Here is a 13,186-nt window from a genome sequence, read left to right on the forward strand (position 1 = left end):
TGGGATGTGGCAACAACAACAACAAAAACCCTGACTTTCCCCCAGATATGCTCCTTTATCAGTCTTCTCCTCTCTGTGAGCTCAGACCCAAATCCTGATTGTCATCTTTGTTGAATGAAGGGTAAGCAAAGACCATAAAGAATTCTCAGATACCCACCTTGTAAAGTCTCAGCCCTGAAGCCAATCAGGGCTGCACACACAGCTCTGCCCACAGGATAAGTACACACCCTCCATAGACTTGAGGCTGTAGAGCCCTGACCTTCCAATGCTGGGGGTGGACGCACAAGCCAAGCCCCAGATCCACGAAAAGCTGAGACCTTTTGGGAAGGAAGAAGGGAAATAGGTGCTGGGTGGATGATGACTAGTCCGCTATTCCCCAATGAGACAAAATAAGAACAAAGGGCAAAAAATCAGTTCTAGTTTTTATATCTATCTTTATCTTTAGATATGGGGCTTCCCTGGTGGCTCAGTGGTAAAGAAACTGCCTGCCACTGCAAGAGACACGGGTTCAATCCTTGGATCAGGAAAATCCCCTGGAGAAGGGAGTGGCATTCCTACTCCAGTGTCCTTGCCTGGGAAATCCCAAGGATGGAGAAGCCTGGCGGACTACAGTTCATGGGGTCACAAAAGAGTCAGACACAACTTATCGACAAAACAACAACAATATCTATAGATATATACACACACATACATACCGGGGCAAGTCTTTCTTTATCTGTAAAACAACATTCATATAATATCTTAACTCAAATCTCATAACACTGTGATAAAGGTGAAAGCACAATTAACATCTAAATTTTATACATGTAGAAACTGAATTTCAGAGAGGCAAAATGATATGCTTACTGTGGCAAAGCTAATAGGGGCAGAATTGGAACTAAACCCCCAGATTTCGCGAATTCACATCTGTTGCTCCCCTCCCCCGTACCCTGAAATATATACCAGTTGGGCGGGTTGTTCACTGTATAAACAGTTCACGGTCTGCTAGAAAGACTTCATATGGACCAGCAGTAGCCCTGGCCATATGCTGTATTATTATAACTAAAAAAATTTTTATGTATATATAAAGCTTTATGTTTTACAAGGAGTTTTTTAAATGAATTTTTTTTGAAATTCCCTGTTGTAGTGTTGTAATATAAAGAATGCAAGGTAAGACACATACAGTAGAAAGAGTGTAGCGCTCTGAGTTGAACAGGCCCTGGTTGGAGTCTTCACTCCCTTTCCTGACTCTGAAGTTCTCACTTTTCTTATCTGTAAAAGGAAGGTGAGACTACATCTAAATTCTATGGAGGTTTTGGAGGGTCAGATGAGACAGCTGTACATGTTAGGGTTTTGTGAATAGTGAAACTCATTACAAGGTTAGTTACCCTTATTTTAATTAAAAAAACAACAACAAAAAACACTTGCACATAAATTCTCTCACTTGCCTGTGCCATGTTGAGACCATGAGAAGCTATAGAAGTGTACCTGTGTGCTCAGTCATGCCCGAGTCTTTGCGGTCCCATGGACTGTAATCCACCAGGCTCCTCTGTCCATGGAATTTTCCGGGGATGCCATTTCCTACTCCAGGAGATCTTCCTGAGCCGGGGATTGAACCCACATCTCTACAACTGGCAGGCGGATTCTTTACCACTGCGCTACCTGGGAAGCCCTGATTATAGAAGTGTATGTTATATCAAAAATTTTCCTAATGTTACCAAAGTCAGGCCACATACTTGCTGGGACGCACGGTTTCCCTCTTCATTTCTCAGCCTAAACGTAGCCCCAGATTTCCCCTTTCCAGCCCTCAGGTAATTTTCCCTTCCACTTGCTAGATGGCTCTGCCCTCTTCTCATCAGCAGAAGGGGAAATCTTGTCTTCAGACCCCTTCCAAAGGACTGGAAGGGGACCTCTCAATCCTGCACCAAGGCTGCAATACAAAGTTCTGCCTTCAAACACCGACACAAACTGCAAATGTCCATTTACGCAGTAAATCCTTCCTGAGCACTTTGTGTCAGTCCCTGGGGATAAACACTGGGGAAGAGCCATGGGGCAGAGGGTAGGTGAAGCTGCTGAGAAGTTCTGAGAGACCTGCATGATCTTCCACGTGGTTTCACATCTTTCAACACTCAACACACGCCTCGTCTTGTCTATCCCTCCTGCCCTTACGTAATGTTGAGCCCTGTTGCAACTCAGTCCTGAGATTTTCAGAGCCCAGGGGAACAATCAAAACCAATTTCTCGCTGGAAAGCTATTCCTGTATACGTTGAGGGCACCATTTTTTGTTTCAGAAAAAAGCACTAAAATCAATCTTACAGGGTCTTCTCTGGTAGTCCAGTGGCTAAGACGTCACACTCCTAATGAAGGGAGCACGGGTTCGATCCCTGAACCCTGAGTTCGCATGCCACAACTAAGATCCAGCATAGCAAAAGAAGGAAAAAGAAATTGAATTTGATCTCTCAGAAATAGAAACATTAAGAACAACTTCTGAAATGGAGCTGTTTTGTGTCCTGATTCCAGGAAGCTACAATGGGCTTTGGGTGCTAAAGGAAGAGGTCGGAGGGAGGATCCCAGCAGAGAGAAGGCGGGCTGACAGGTGGGTGTCCCTCCCCATGATCCTTGGTCTAGGATTAGGCCCTCGTGGTTGGAGAGAGAGAACCAGAAGCTAACCAAACCGATAACAAAGGGTGTTAAGACTGGACCATGCGCTGCAGCTTCAGGGTGTACTGACAATGTTGGTGCTGAATTGGGGAGACACAGAGACAAGGAACCCAGCCTCTCGGGGTGCCCGAAGCATGGCAGCTTTGGCTCCCTCAAGTGACTTTGAGCTGTGTGAGGTCGGCTGGTGGGAGCCGAAGCCAGAGACACAGAGCTTGATGGAAGATGCCCTGTGACAGACTGGCTCATGAACATGTGTGAAGTACTCTCTTGGGATACCCCAAAAGATCTGAGGACTCTGGGTATCACTAATTTTCGGCTTGGGCAATCAACAGGGCCAAACATCAGAATTCCCTCAGAGGCTTGTCTTACTTGCCGAGGATGGGCCCAAAACCTGGACTCCGTGAGCTGTTCCACAGAGTTGGCGTCAAGTCTGGCTTTCACGGCGGTCTGTCGGCCTCTGTGGCTTGCTTCTGGCTCAGCGAGCAGCGGCTCCAAGGCCCGCATGGCCTGGGAGCCCAGCCATCGTGTTCCTCAGTTGGCAGGCCCAGCACTGACTGCAGGCCTGTGGGCCTCCAGAAGCTGCAGGGAGAGAATGATCCCTACCCAGGGCACCACCTGACTCTCTTCTCTCTTCCAACCCTCAGCCCCAGAGCTGCACAGCCTCAGAGCTGCACAGCCCCAGAGCTGTTTCTCAGGGCTCTCCTCTGGTCCTTGACTTTGCACCATCATCTCTCACTTCTGCTCTTCCCCTGTTCTTGATGCAGCTGTCCCCCACCTGCTGTCCCCTACCTCTCCGGTTGTAGCACTTCAGATCCCCAAATCAAGTCCTTATGTAACCCTCCAGACTCCTTTGTCTATGGGATTTCCAAGGCAAGAATACTGGAGTGGGTTGCCATTTCCTACTCTAGGGATTGAACTCACGTCTCCTGTGTCTCCTGCATTGGCAGGTGGATTCTTTACCACTGAGCCAGTCAGGAAGCCTGTCATTTTCTAAGAAACTTGCAACTAGTTGATGTAAAAATTCTGGAGATCTGATGCACAGTGTAATGATTATAGTCAATAATACTGTGTTATATACTTAAAACTGCTGAGAGACTAGATCTTAATTATTATTAATTATTCTCACCACATAAAAAGAAATGATAATTAATTACATGAAGGGAGGGAGGTGTTAACTAACTCAAATGTGGTAACTGTTTCACAGCATATAAATGTATCAAATCAACACAGTGTACTCCTTAAACTTCCACAGTGTTACATGTCAATTATTTATCAATTTAAAAAGTATATTGGATTTGATAAAGCTGATAATTATTGACTAAGATTTGATGGAAATAAAGTATGAAGAAAAGAAAAAATACATAGATCAAAATTTTTTGAGGATTAAGACATATTTCATGATCCTTTAATTCTTAAGAATTCAGAATTCTTTAGAAGAGTCAGTATACATTAAAATTTTGGACATATCAGAGAGAAGAAATAGAAAAGTTACTTAATGAGATTTCAGAGGAAATCAAGGGTCTATGTGAAGGAAATAGTTTTGAACAGCAAAATAAAGATATGTGAACCTGAGCTGAACAAGAGAAGTGAGTTTCAGTGTAGCATATGAGTCTCAATTTGAAAAAGAAATGGAATGTGAGCACACACGGACGCACCCACACATAGAATGGGGAGAGGAGGAATTTACAGTGTATTCTACACAGCCCTTAGCATTTCAAATGTTTAATTACAGTTTTTAATTTTTATATAGTTTCAAGTATCTGAAAAGCTGTAATAAAATCAATAATACCACACATTTTATATAACGGAGGACATGTCAAGGTATGTTCTCCAGTTTAAAGCTGCTGGAGACCATTGCTGCAGTACCATGTGCTGCCAATTTAATATTTTTGAAGAGGACACCTTGTGGAAAATCTCTCTGCATACCTTGTTAAATTGAAGCATATTCTGAAATTGCAAGTTGAATTGTTAATAAAAAGAAAATAAAACTGCTATCATTTGAAACTAAAAAAGAGAAGAGAAAGAAAAAAGAAAGAAGATGGAGGTTGGTATTTGTTTGGTCTTTACACATATTTATTTATGGGGAAGGATACAATGGCCTGATATATCTGGAGCCCCATAGCTATAGGGACACTTCTTTCAACATGCTGAAACATGTATGACTTTTCCTCAAGATTTGCAAGATATAACAGGATAACCCCAATAACATACATGCGTGCGTGCTCAGTCGTGTCCCACTCTCTGCGACCCCATGGACTGTAGCCCACCAGGCTCCTCTGTCCATAGGATTCTTCAGGTGAAAATACTGGAGTGGGTTGCCATGCCCTCCTCCAGGGGATCTTCCTAACCCAAGGTTTGACCCTGCATCTCCTGCATTGCAGGTAGGTTCTTTACCACTGAGCCACCAGGGAAGCCCAATCACAATAACATTCCAAGAGTATCAAATAAATTTAAATCTATTGACAATGTTACCCATCTCCCAAAGACATGGGACTATGAAAGAAATGGTAAGAAGGGCATACCATGGCTAGAAAATTCCTTTGTATACATTATTCTGGGCCAGATGTATTACCTTTTCCAAGGTCCTGAGGCCAAAGTCTTTGGGAACAATTTTTATTCTTATTGACTCAATTTTGTTTCTTTTGGACATAGACCGTCACTGGCTCCAACTCTAATTTTGAATAGACAACTCCTGACCCGGATTCTTAATCATAGATGTCCTGTTTGGCATCTGATCTTTAAAAAGTTAGTGAATGAGCCGTGAGTGCAATGTTTGTTCTGTAATGGGATAGGTAAAATAAGAGACTCATCTGCTTCTCCAATAATAAAATAAAATTTAAAATAGAGACTCACCTGATTTTTTTTTTTAATTCTATTTGAACTAAAAGAACAAAACAAACAGTGTGCCTATTTGTTTCTCCCCTTCCCCAGCCTCCACCTCCGGCAACCACCAATCTGTTCCCTGTATCTGTGAACTTAGTTTTTTACTTTATTTATTTAGATTCCACATGTAAGAGTAATAATATGGTATTTGTCTTTCTCTGTCTGACTTACTTCACTTTTAGCATAGTGTCCTCAAGATCCATCCATGCTATCACTAATGGCAAGATTTCATTCATTTTAATGGCTGAATAATATTCTATTGTATATGAAAATATATATATATACTACGATTTCTTTATCTATTCATCCGTCTATGGACACAGGTTGCTTCCATATTTTGACTATTGCTGCAATGAACATGGTGTGGCAGGGGTATATATCTTTTCAAACTGGTGTTTTTGTTTTCTTTGGATAAATACCCAGAACTGGAACTGCTGGATACTATAATAGCCCTATTTCTAATTTTTATGAGGAACTTCCATACTATTTTCCGTATTGTCCATACTGGCTGCACCAATTTACATTCCCACCAACAGTATACAAATGTTCCCTTTTCTCCACATCCTTGCCAATACTCGCTACTTCTTATCTTTTTGATAACAGCCATTCTGACAGTGTGAGGTGGTATCTCACTGTGATTTTGATTGGCATTTTCCTGATGATGAATGATGTAGAGCATCGGTTCATGTACATGCTGACCATCTGTATGTCTTCTTTGGAAAAATGTCTATTCAGATCTACTGTCCAATTTTTTAATTGGATTATTTAAGTGTTTTGCTATTGAATTGTAAGTGTTTTGAATATTCATCTCTTCTCAGAAACATGATTTGCACATTTTTTTTTTTTCCCATTTAGTAGGCTGCCTTGGAAGAATGCGGACTAAGCTGATGGTATTCAAGCCTGAGTTCTGTCCTTGAGTTTCTTGTTCCTGTTTGAACTCTCACAGGTGATTCCATTGTACTCCTTTACCTCCAGGAAGTTGGCCTCGCTTCTCTCTCTCATGTGCTGTGCTGTGCTTAGTTGCTGCCGTGTCCGACTCTTTGCAACCTCATAGCCCGCCAGGCTCCTCTGTTCATGGCAATTCGCCAGGCAAGAATACTAGAATGCGTTGCCATGCCCTCCTCCAGGGGATCTTCCCGACCCAGGGATCGAACCCAGGTCTTCCGCATTGCAGGTGGATACTTTACCATCTGAACCACCAGGGAAGCACACTGACCCAACGCCCCCACCCCCACCGCCTCTCCCTCTCATACCTTTGTTCTAATTGAAGAATTCACTTACACCCTTAACCTTTAACGTTTTCATCCCAGAGAAGTTGACAAGGGAGGCGTAGCATTTTAAAAGATGTCCTCAAATTGTTCGACATTTTTCTCTTTGAAAGGTGGGGATCCTTGTCTTTGGATTTGAATTGACCTTCATCACTTGCTGGTAGCCCACACATTACAGAGGAAGTGATTCTGGATAACATGAGGCTGGTTCAGAACAGACCATGCGGCTTCTGCTCGGTTTTCTGGCTCTGGGGAAGGCCACGACATTCTTTATAAGGCTGTTGAAAAGGTCAGGGCTGGGAGTCACCCCAAGTGGGTAGGCTAACCAGAAAGCCAGTTATTAGAATTGAGTCTTCCCTTCCCACCTGTCTCTCCCTTCCCTCAGGAGACAGTCTGTCACCAGCCTCACTTCCCACCAAACTAGAAAGATGAGGGGCAGTGGGTGGGCAACAGAAATGGAGAAGCTTTAAGGGTTCACAGTTTGCACAGCATGGGGTGTCACTGCCAAGCCTCCAGTTTCCTGGGGGAGCTACAGGAGCAGAGGGGCCCCAGCAACAGCTGCAGCTGTGGGGAGCGAGCCTGACGGAGTCCCCATCTCAGGTCCCCGCAGGCCCAGGGAAGCTGGCATCCTGACCAGCGCTTCGGTTCATGGGGCTTTTTAGCTCTTTCCCGGAGGAGAGCCGCATTCCTGGGCCGATGAGATTTACTGTCTGAGGGCCTTTTCAAGCTACTCTTCCCTGGCTGTGCCACAGAGGGTCCCCTCCTCCTCGGCTATGGAAATCACCTCAAGGCAGTAAACTTCTTCCTCCTGGGGCCTCCCGCACACATTTTCTCTTCTGTCAGCCCTTGTTTCCCTCACCCATTGAGTCAGAGAGAGAACAGGGGAGTTTCATCCTCATTTATTAAATCTTTCGAAAAATATTTTCTAATTCTATTGTAATTTTAAAAATGTGTGTGTATGTGTGTGTGTGTGAAATACAGTCCCTATTTTATTTCTCATCTTACTTTGGAGAAAACCCAGACCGAACTCATGGGAGGTGACTCAGATCACTGCACAATCTGCGGGGGTGGCCTGGGCAGTGTTGGGGTTTGGCAAATGTGCCTGCCACCCATCTTAGGGCCAGGGGCGCCAAGAAGTGGCTCAGTGGTGTTGGGGGTGATGCAGAGGCGAGGAGGAAGCTGCCCCCCCATCTTGGTTTCATCTCAGATCCCTGGAAGCGTTTTTCTGCAGATTCTGGAGCCTCAGCTCTGGTTCTGCTCACCCCAGGACAGGCCCTGGAGTTTTGGCCTGTTGTCAAGCCCCCGTCTAGGCTCTTCAGTCAGTTTGGAGCTGTGTCTCAACTTGCTTTCTGAGGAGAGAACAAGCAGAAAGTGCTGGCACTCGCCAGGGCAGCACGCAGGAGGTGTTCCAGACTCCTGGCAGCCTGCTGGTCCAGCTCCAAGCCCAGGTGGCTACAGGTTACAGGCTGGATGACTCAGGTGAGCTGTGCTGGACAAACAAGCCCGTGTTCTTATCCTGGCAGGATGACGGCTGTAATGAGCTCTCCTGTCATCATTACACCACTGCCTTCTGAAAGTGGGCTTGCCAGGCCTGGAGCCAGGACCCGAGGAGGCTGGCAGGAATGTGGTTTTCTGGCTCTGTGTCTTCTTGCCCAAGAAGATCCCTGATGCTTCTAGAGCTGGGCTTGGAGCTGAGTCACCAGCACCTGCACTCTGATGACGTCACAGAGGCTGTTAGGCTAAGAGCCCTACTCAGAGCATGGACAGTGTGCTGCAGAGACTCCAGTCAGTCTCTTCCTCCTGACCCAACACCTGCTGTTTCAGTGCTCTCTTCCCTGACAAGACCCCAGGTGAACTGGAGGAACTTGGCTAGGTGTTGAGCTGAAGCCAATGGGATGGCTGAGTGGCTGGATATGCAGCTAAGTGCTGTCATAACTGGCTTCCCAGGTGGTGCTACTGGTAAAGAACCCACCTTCCAGTGTAGGAGATGTAAGAGATGCAGGTTCGATCCCTGGATTGAGACAATCCCCTGGAGGAGAGCACGGCAACCCACTCCAGTACTCTCGACTGGAAAATCCCATGGACAGAGGAACCTGGTGGGCTACGGTACATGGGGTCACAGAGAGTCAGACACAACTGAAGCAACTTAGCACACACACATGCATTATCATACCTGCCTTATTTAAATAATACTGAAAAAAAAAAAAAACTAGTATACCTAGCACTTACTACATGCCAGACACTATTCTAAGGACTTCACATATCTCACTTAATTCTCAGACATCCCTGTGACATAGCTACTAGCGTTATCACCTTTTTACAGATGAAGAAACTGAGGAAAGGGGTCCTTGGCTCAGAAGCACACAGGTAACCAGGGGATCTAGGGTTTGAAGCCAGGCTACGGGATCTGCAGGCCGTGCTCTTACCCCCTCTTCTACTTACTGCCTCTTCCCCCGACAGAGGGGCTGTAGCGGGAGACGACTGATCATGGAGCCTCGAGATTTCTGGTGCAGCCACAATACCCTACATGCAACCTTGGCCCTCTCTCCCCCAACTCTGGCCTTCAGATTCCTCACTGTAGAAGCAGCCGGTGAGGGCAAATAGTCAGCAACTTGCTGTTGTTTTACATGGCACTGTAGAGTTTTAACAGAGACGGAGGTTTGTGACATTGTACAGGAGACAGGGATCAAGACCATCCCCATGGAAAAGAAATGCAAAAAAGCAAAATGGCTGTCTGGGGAGGCCTTACAAATAGCTGTGAAAAGAAGAAAAGCGAAAAGCAAAAGAGAAAAGGAAAGATATTCCCATCTGAATGCAGAGTTCCAAAGAATAGCAAGGAGAGGTAAGAAAGCCTTCCTCAGCGATCAATGCAAAGAAACAGAGGAAAAGAACAGAATGGGAAAGAAGTAGAGATCTCTTCAAAAAAATTAGAGAGATACCAAGGGAACATTTCATGCAAAGATGGGCTCGATAAAGGAGAGAAATGGTATCGACCTAACAGAAGCAGATGATATTAAGAAGAGGTGGCAAGAATACTCAGAAGAACTGTACAAAAAAGAGTTTCATGACCCAGACAATCACGATGGTGTGATCACTCACCTAGAGCCAGACATCCTGGAATGTGAAGTCAAATGGGCTTAGAAAGCATCACTACGAACAAAGCTAGTGGAGGTGATGGAATTCCAGTGGAGCTATTTCAAATCCTGAAAGATGATGCTGTGAAAGTGCTGCACTCAATATGCCAGCAAAGTTGGAAAACTCAGCAGTGGCCACAGGACTGGAAAAGGTCCATTTTCATTCCAATCCCAAAGAAAGGCAATGCCAAAGAATGCTCAAAGTACTGCACAATTGTACTCATCTCACACACTAGTAAAGTAATGCTCAAAATTCTCCAAGCCAGGCTTCAGCAGTATGTGAACCGTGAAATTCTAGATGTTCAAGCTGGTTTTAGAAAAGGCAGAGGAACCAGAGATCAAATTGCCAACACTCGCTGGATCATGGAAAAAGCAAGAGACTTCCAGAAAAACATCTATTTCTGCTTTATTGACTATGCCAGGGCTTTGACTGTGTGGATCACAATAAACTGTGGAAAATTCTGAAAGAGATGGGAATACCAGACCACCTGACCTGCCTCTTGAGAAACCTATATGCAGGTCAGGAAGCAACAGTTAGAACTGGACATGGAACAGACTGGTTCCAAATAGGGAAAGGAGTACGTCAAGGCTGTATATTGTCACCCTGCTTATTTAACTTATATGCAGAGTACATCATGAGAAACGCTGGGCTGGAAGAAGCACAAGCTGGAATCAAGGTTGCCAGGAGAAATATCAAAAACCTCAGATATGCAGATGACACCATCCTTATGGCAGAAAGTGAAGAGGAACTAAAGAGCCTCTTGATGAAAGTGAAAGAGGAGAGTGAAAAAGTTGGCCTAAAGCTCAACATTCAGAAAACTAAGATCATGGCATCTGGTCCCATCACTTCATGGAAAATAGACAGGGAAACAGGGGAAACAGTGTCAGACTTTATTTTTTTGGGCTCCAAAATCACTGCAGATGGTGACTGCAGCCATGAAGTTAAAAGACACTTACTCCTTGGAAGGAAAGTTATGACAAACCTAGATAGCATATTGAAAAGCAGAGATATTACTTTGCCAAAAAGGTCCGTCTAGTCAAGGCTATGGTTTTTCCTGTGGTCATGTATGGATGTGAGAGTTGGACTGTGTAGAAAGCTGAGCACCTAAGAATTGATGCTTTTGAACTGTGGTGTTGGAGAAGATTCTTGAGGGTCCCTTGGACTGTAAGGAGGTCCAACCAGTCCATTCTAAAGGAGATCAGTCCTAGGAGTTAAAGGACTGATGCTGAAGCTGAACTCCAATACTTTGGCCACCTCATGCAGAAGAGTTGACTCATTGGAAAAGACCTTGATGCTGGGAGGGATTGAGGGCAGGAGGAGAAGGGGACAACAGAGGATGAGATGGCTGGATGGCATCACCAACTCGATGGACATGAGTTTGAGTGAACTCCGGCAATTGGTGATGGACAGGGAGGCCTGGTGTGCTGTGATTAATGGGGTCGCAGAGTCAGACACGACTGAGCGATTGAATTGAACTGAACTGTAGAGTTTTATGGCTCTACCCTACAAGGAACTAGCACAAATTAAAGGTTCCCCCTCTCCTCCTCCCCCTCTTCCTCTGGACCCCCCTTTTGGGAAGTGTTTGCTCCTGATTTTCAAGGGCAGCTTCACGAGTGTTTGCAGCTTCAGGGCCTGTTGCCACTCATGGAGCAAAGTTGCTTCCCCATTCCATTCCTCAGTTTCCCCACTCAACTGGGCGGAGACAATAACCTTGTTGTGCTCAGTGCTACAGTGAGTCAGGGTTAATTAGCATGAGTCACAGACCTTGGAATCCTCACAAGAAAAGGGTCATCTGCTGGGTTCAGGCTGCTCTGTGGCCCTGGTGACATAGTACTCTGGCCTGTGCGTCTAAGAACACCTCCTCAAAGCTTCATGAGTGGCTTGCCTAACTTTGTGGGTTGGCCCTGGGGTGACCCAGCCCTGAGTCCTGGGGCTGAGATGGAGCACAGAAGGGCTGCCTCATGAGTGCCAATGTTCCCCACCAACGGCTTTATCTTCCCCTGGGTTTCCTCTTGCAGCTGAATTCCCACTCAGTCAGCTTCTTGTCCTTGCTACTTGTTCCCCTAATCCTGGACACAGGGTCCTAACCCTGACCTTAAACTTTTTCACTTCTGTGGCTCCATTTGCTCCCTCTATCTCTGTCTCAGCGCTTTCAGTCTGTCCCCCTGTTCCACTGTATAAGCCTACAGTAGAAACAAGATAGCTTCCGCCTTCAAGAAGTTTGGTTAGGAGAAGACCTGTAAGAAAATAAGAACAAAGTAGGAATGATGCTGAAAATGAGACTAAGCCGTTTGGAAAAGTAAATGCTGACTGTCCGCCACTGTTTTTCTGCTAGTGATTAGCCATCAAGGGCTGAGGCCAGGTCCACGCGGCAGGGAAGTCAGGGGTGGACCATGGGGGCCACCTAGTGGCTCCAGAAGGTACTGCTGCATTGCTGCTCAACATCCATGATCTTGACTCTGTGCAGATGTCTTCCTGGTCTGATAATTAGGGAAGAGAGATATCCCTTAGTCACTTAGTATCTGATAAGCCGCCTTTCACTTGACATCTAATTTTTTTGTATGTACAGAATAAAGTTTTCACATCGGGTTTCACACCCATTTTTTTCCCCATATTAGAGAAGCAGCCACTTCAAGCTCACGGATAATCAAGGCCATGGCCCAGCTGAAGAGCCTCAGAGCAAAGATGCACCCAGACATGCCAGTGGAAGGAAAAGGGTTGATGGACGAAGCTGCCCAAGCCTAGACTGGAAGGATGAAGGACACAGGGTTCAAGTATACAGAAAAGGTTGGGGGCGGTAGAAGTGGCCATTTCTTTTTAATGTAGTTTTAAAATAATAACAAAATTTACCATCTGAACCATTTTTGAGAGTAAGAAGTAGTGTTAACTACATGCACATTGTACTGCGTAGATCTTTAGAACTGTTTCTTTTTGCAAAACTAAAATTCTAAACCCACCGGACAACTCTGTATTTCCCCCTCTCTCCCAGCCTCTGGCCACTATGTTCTGTTTTGTGTTTCTAGGAGTCTAACTCCTTCAGCTGTCTCTTTTAGATGTAGATGGAATCAAGCAGTATTTGTCTTTTTGCAACTGGCTTATTTCTCTTAGGAGAATGTACAAGACTCCTCCATGCTGTAGCGTATGACAGGATTTCCATCTTTTAAATTTTTATTTATGCTGAAGGTTCCATTACCTATTTTCCACATTTTCTTTATTGATTCATCCTCTATGGACATTTAGGCTTCCACCTCTTCACTATG

This window comes from Capricornis sumatraensis, chromosome 5 (genome assembly GCF_032405125.1).
Source record: "Capricornis sumatraensis isolate serow.1 chromosome 5, serow.2, whole genome shotgun sequence".
In the NCBI taxonomy this organism is placed as follows: domain Eukaryota; kingdom Metazoa; phylum Chordata; class Mammalia; order Artiodactyla; family Bovidae; genus Capricornis; species Capricornis sumatraensis.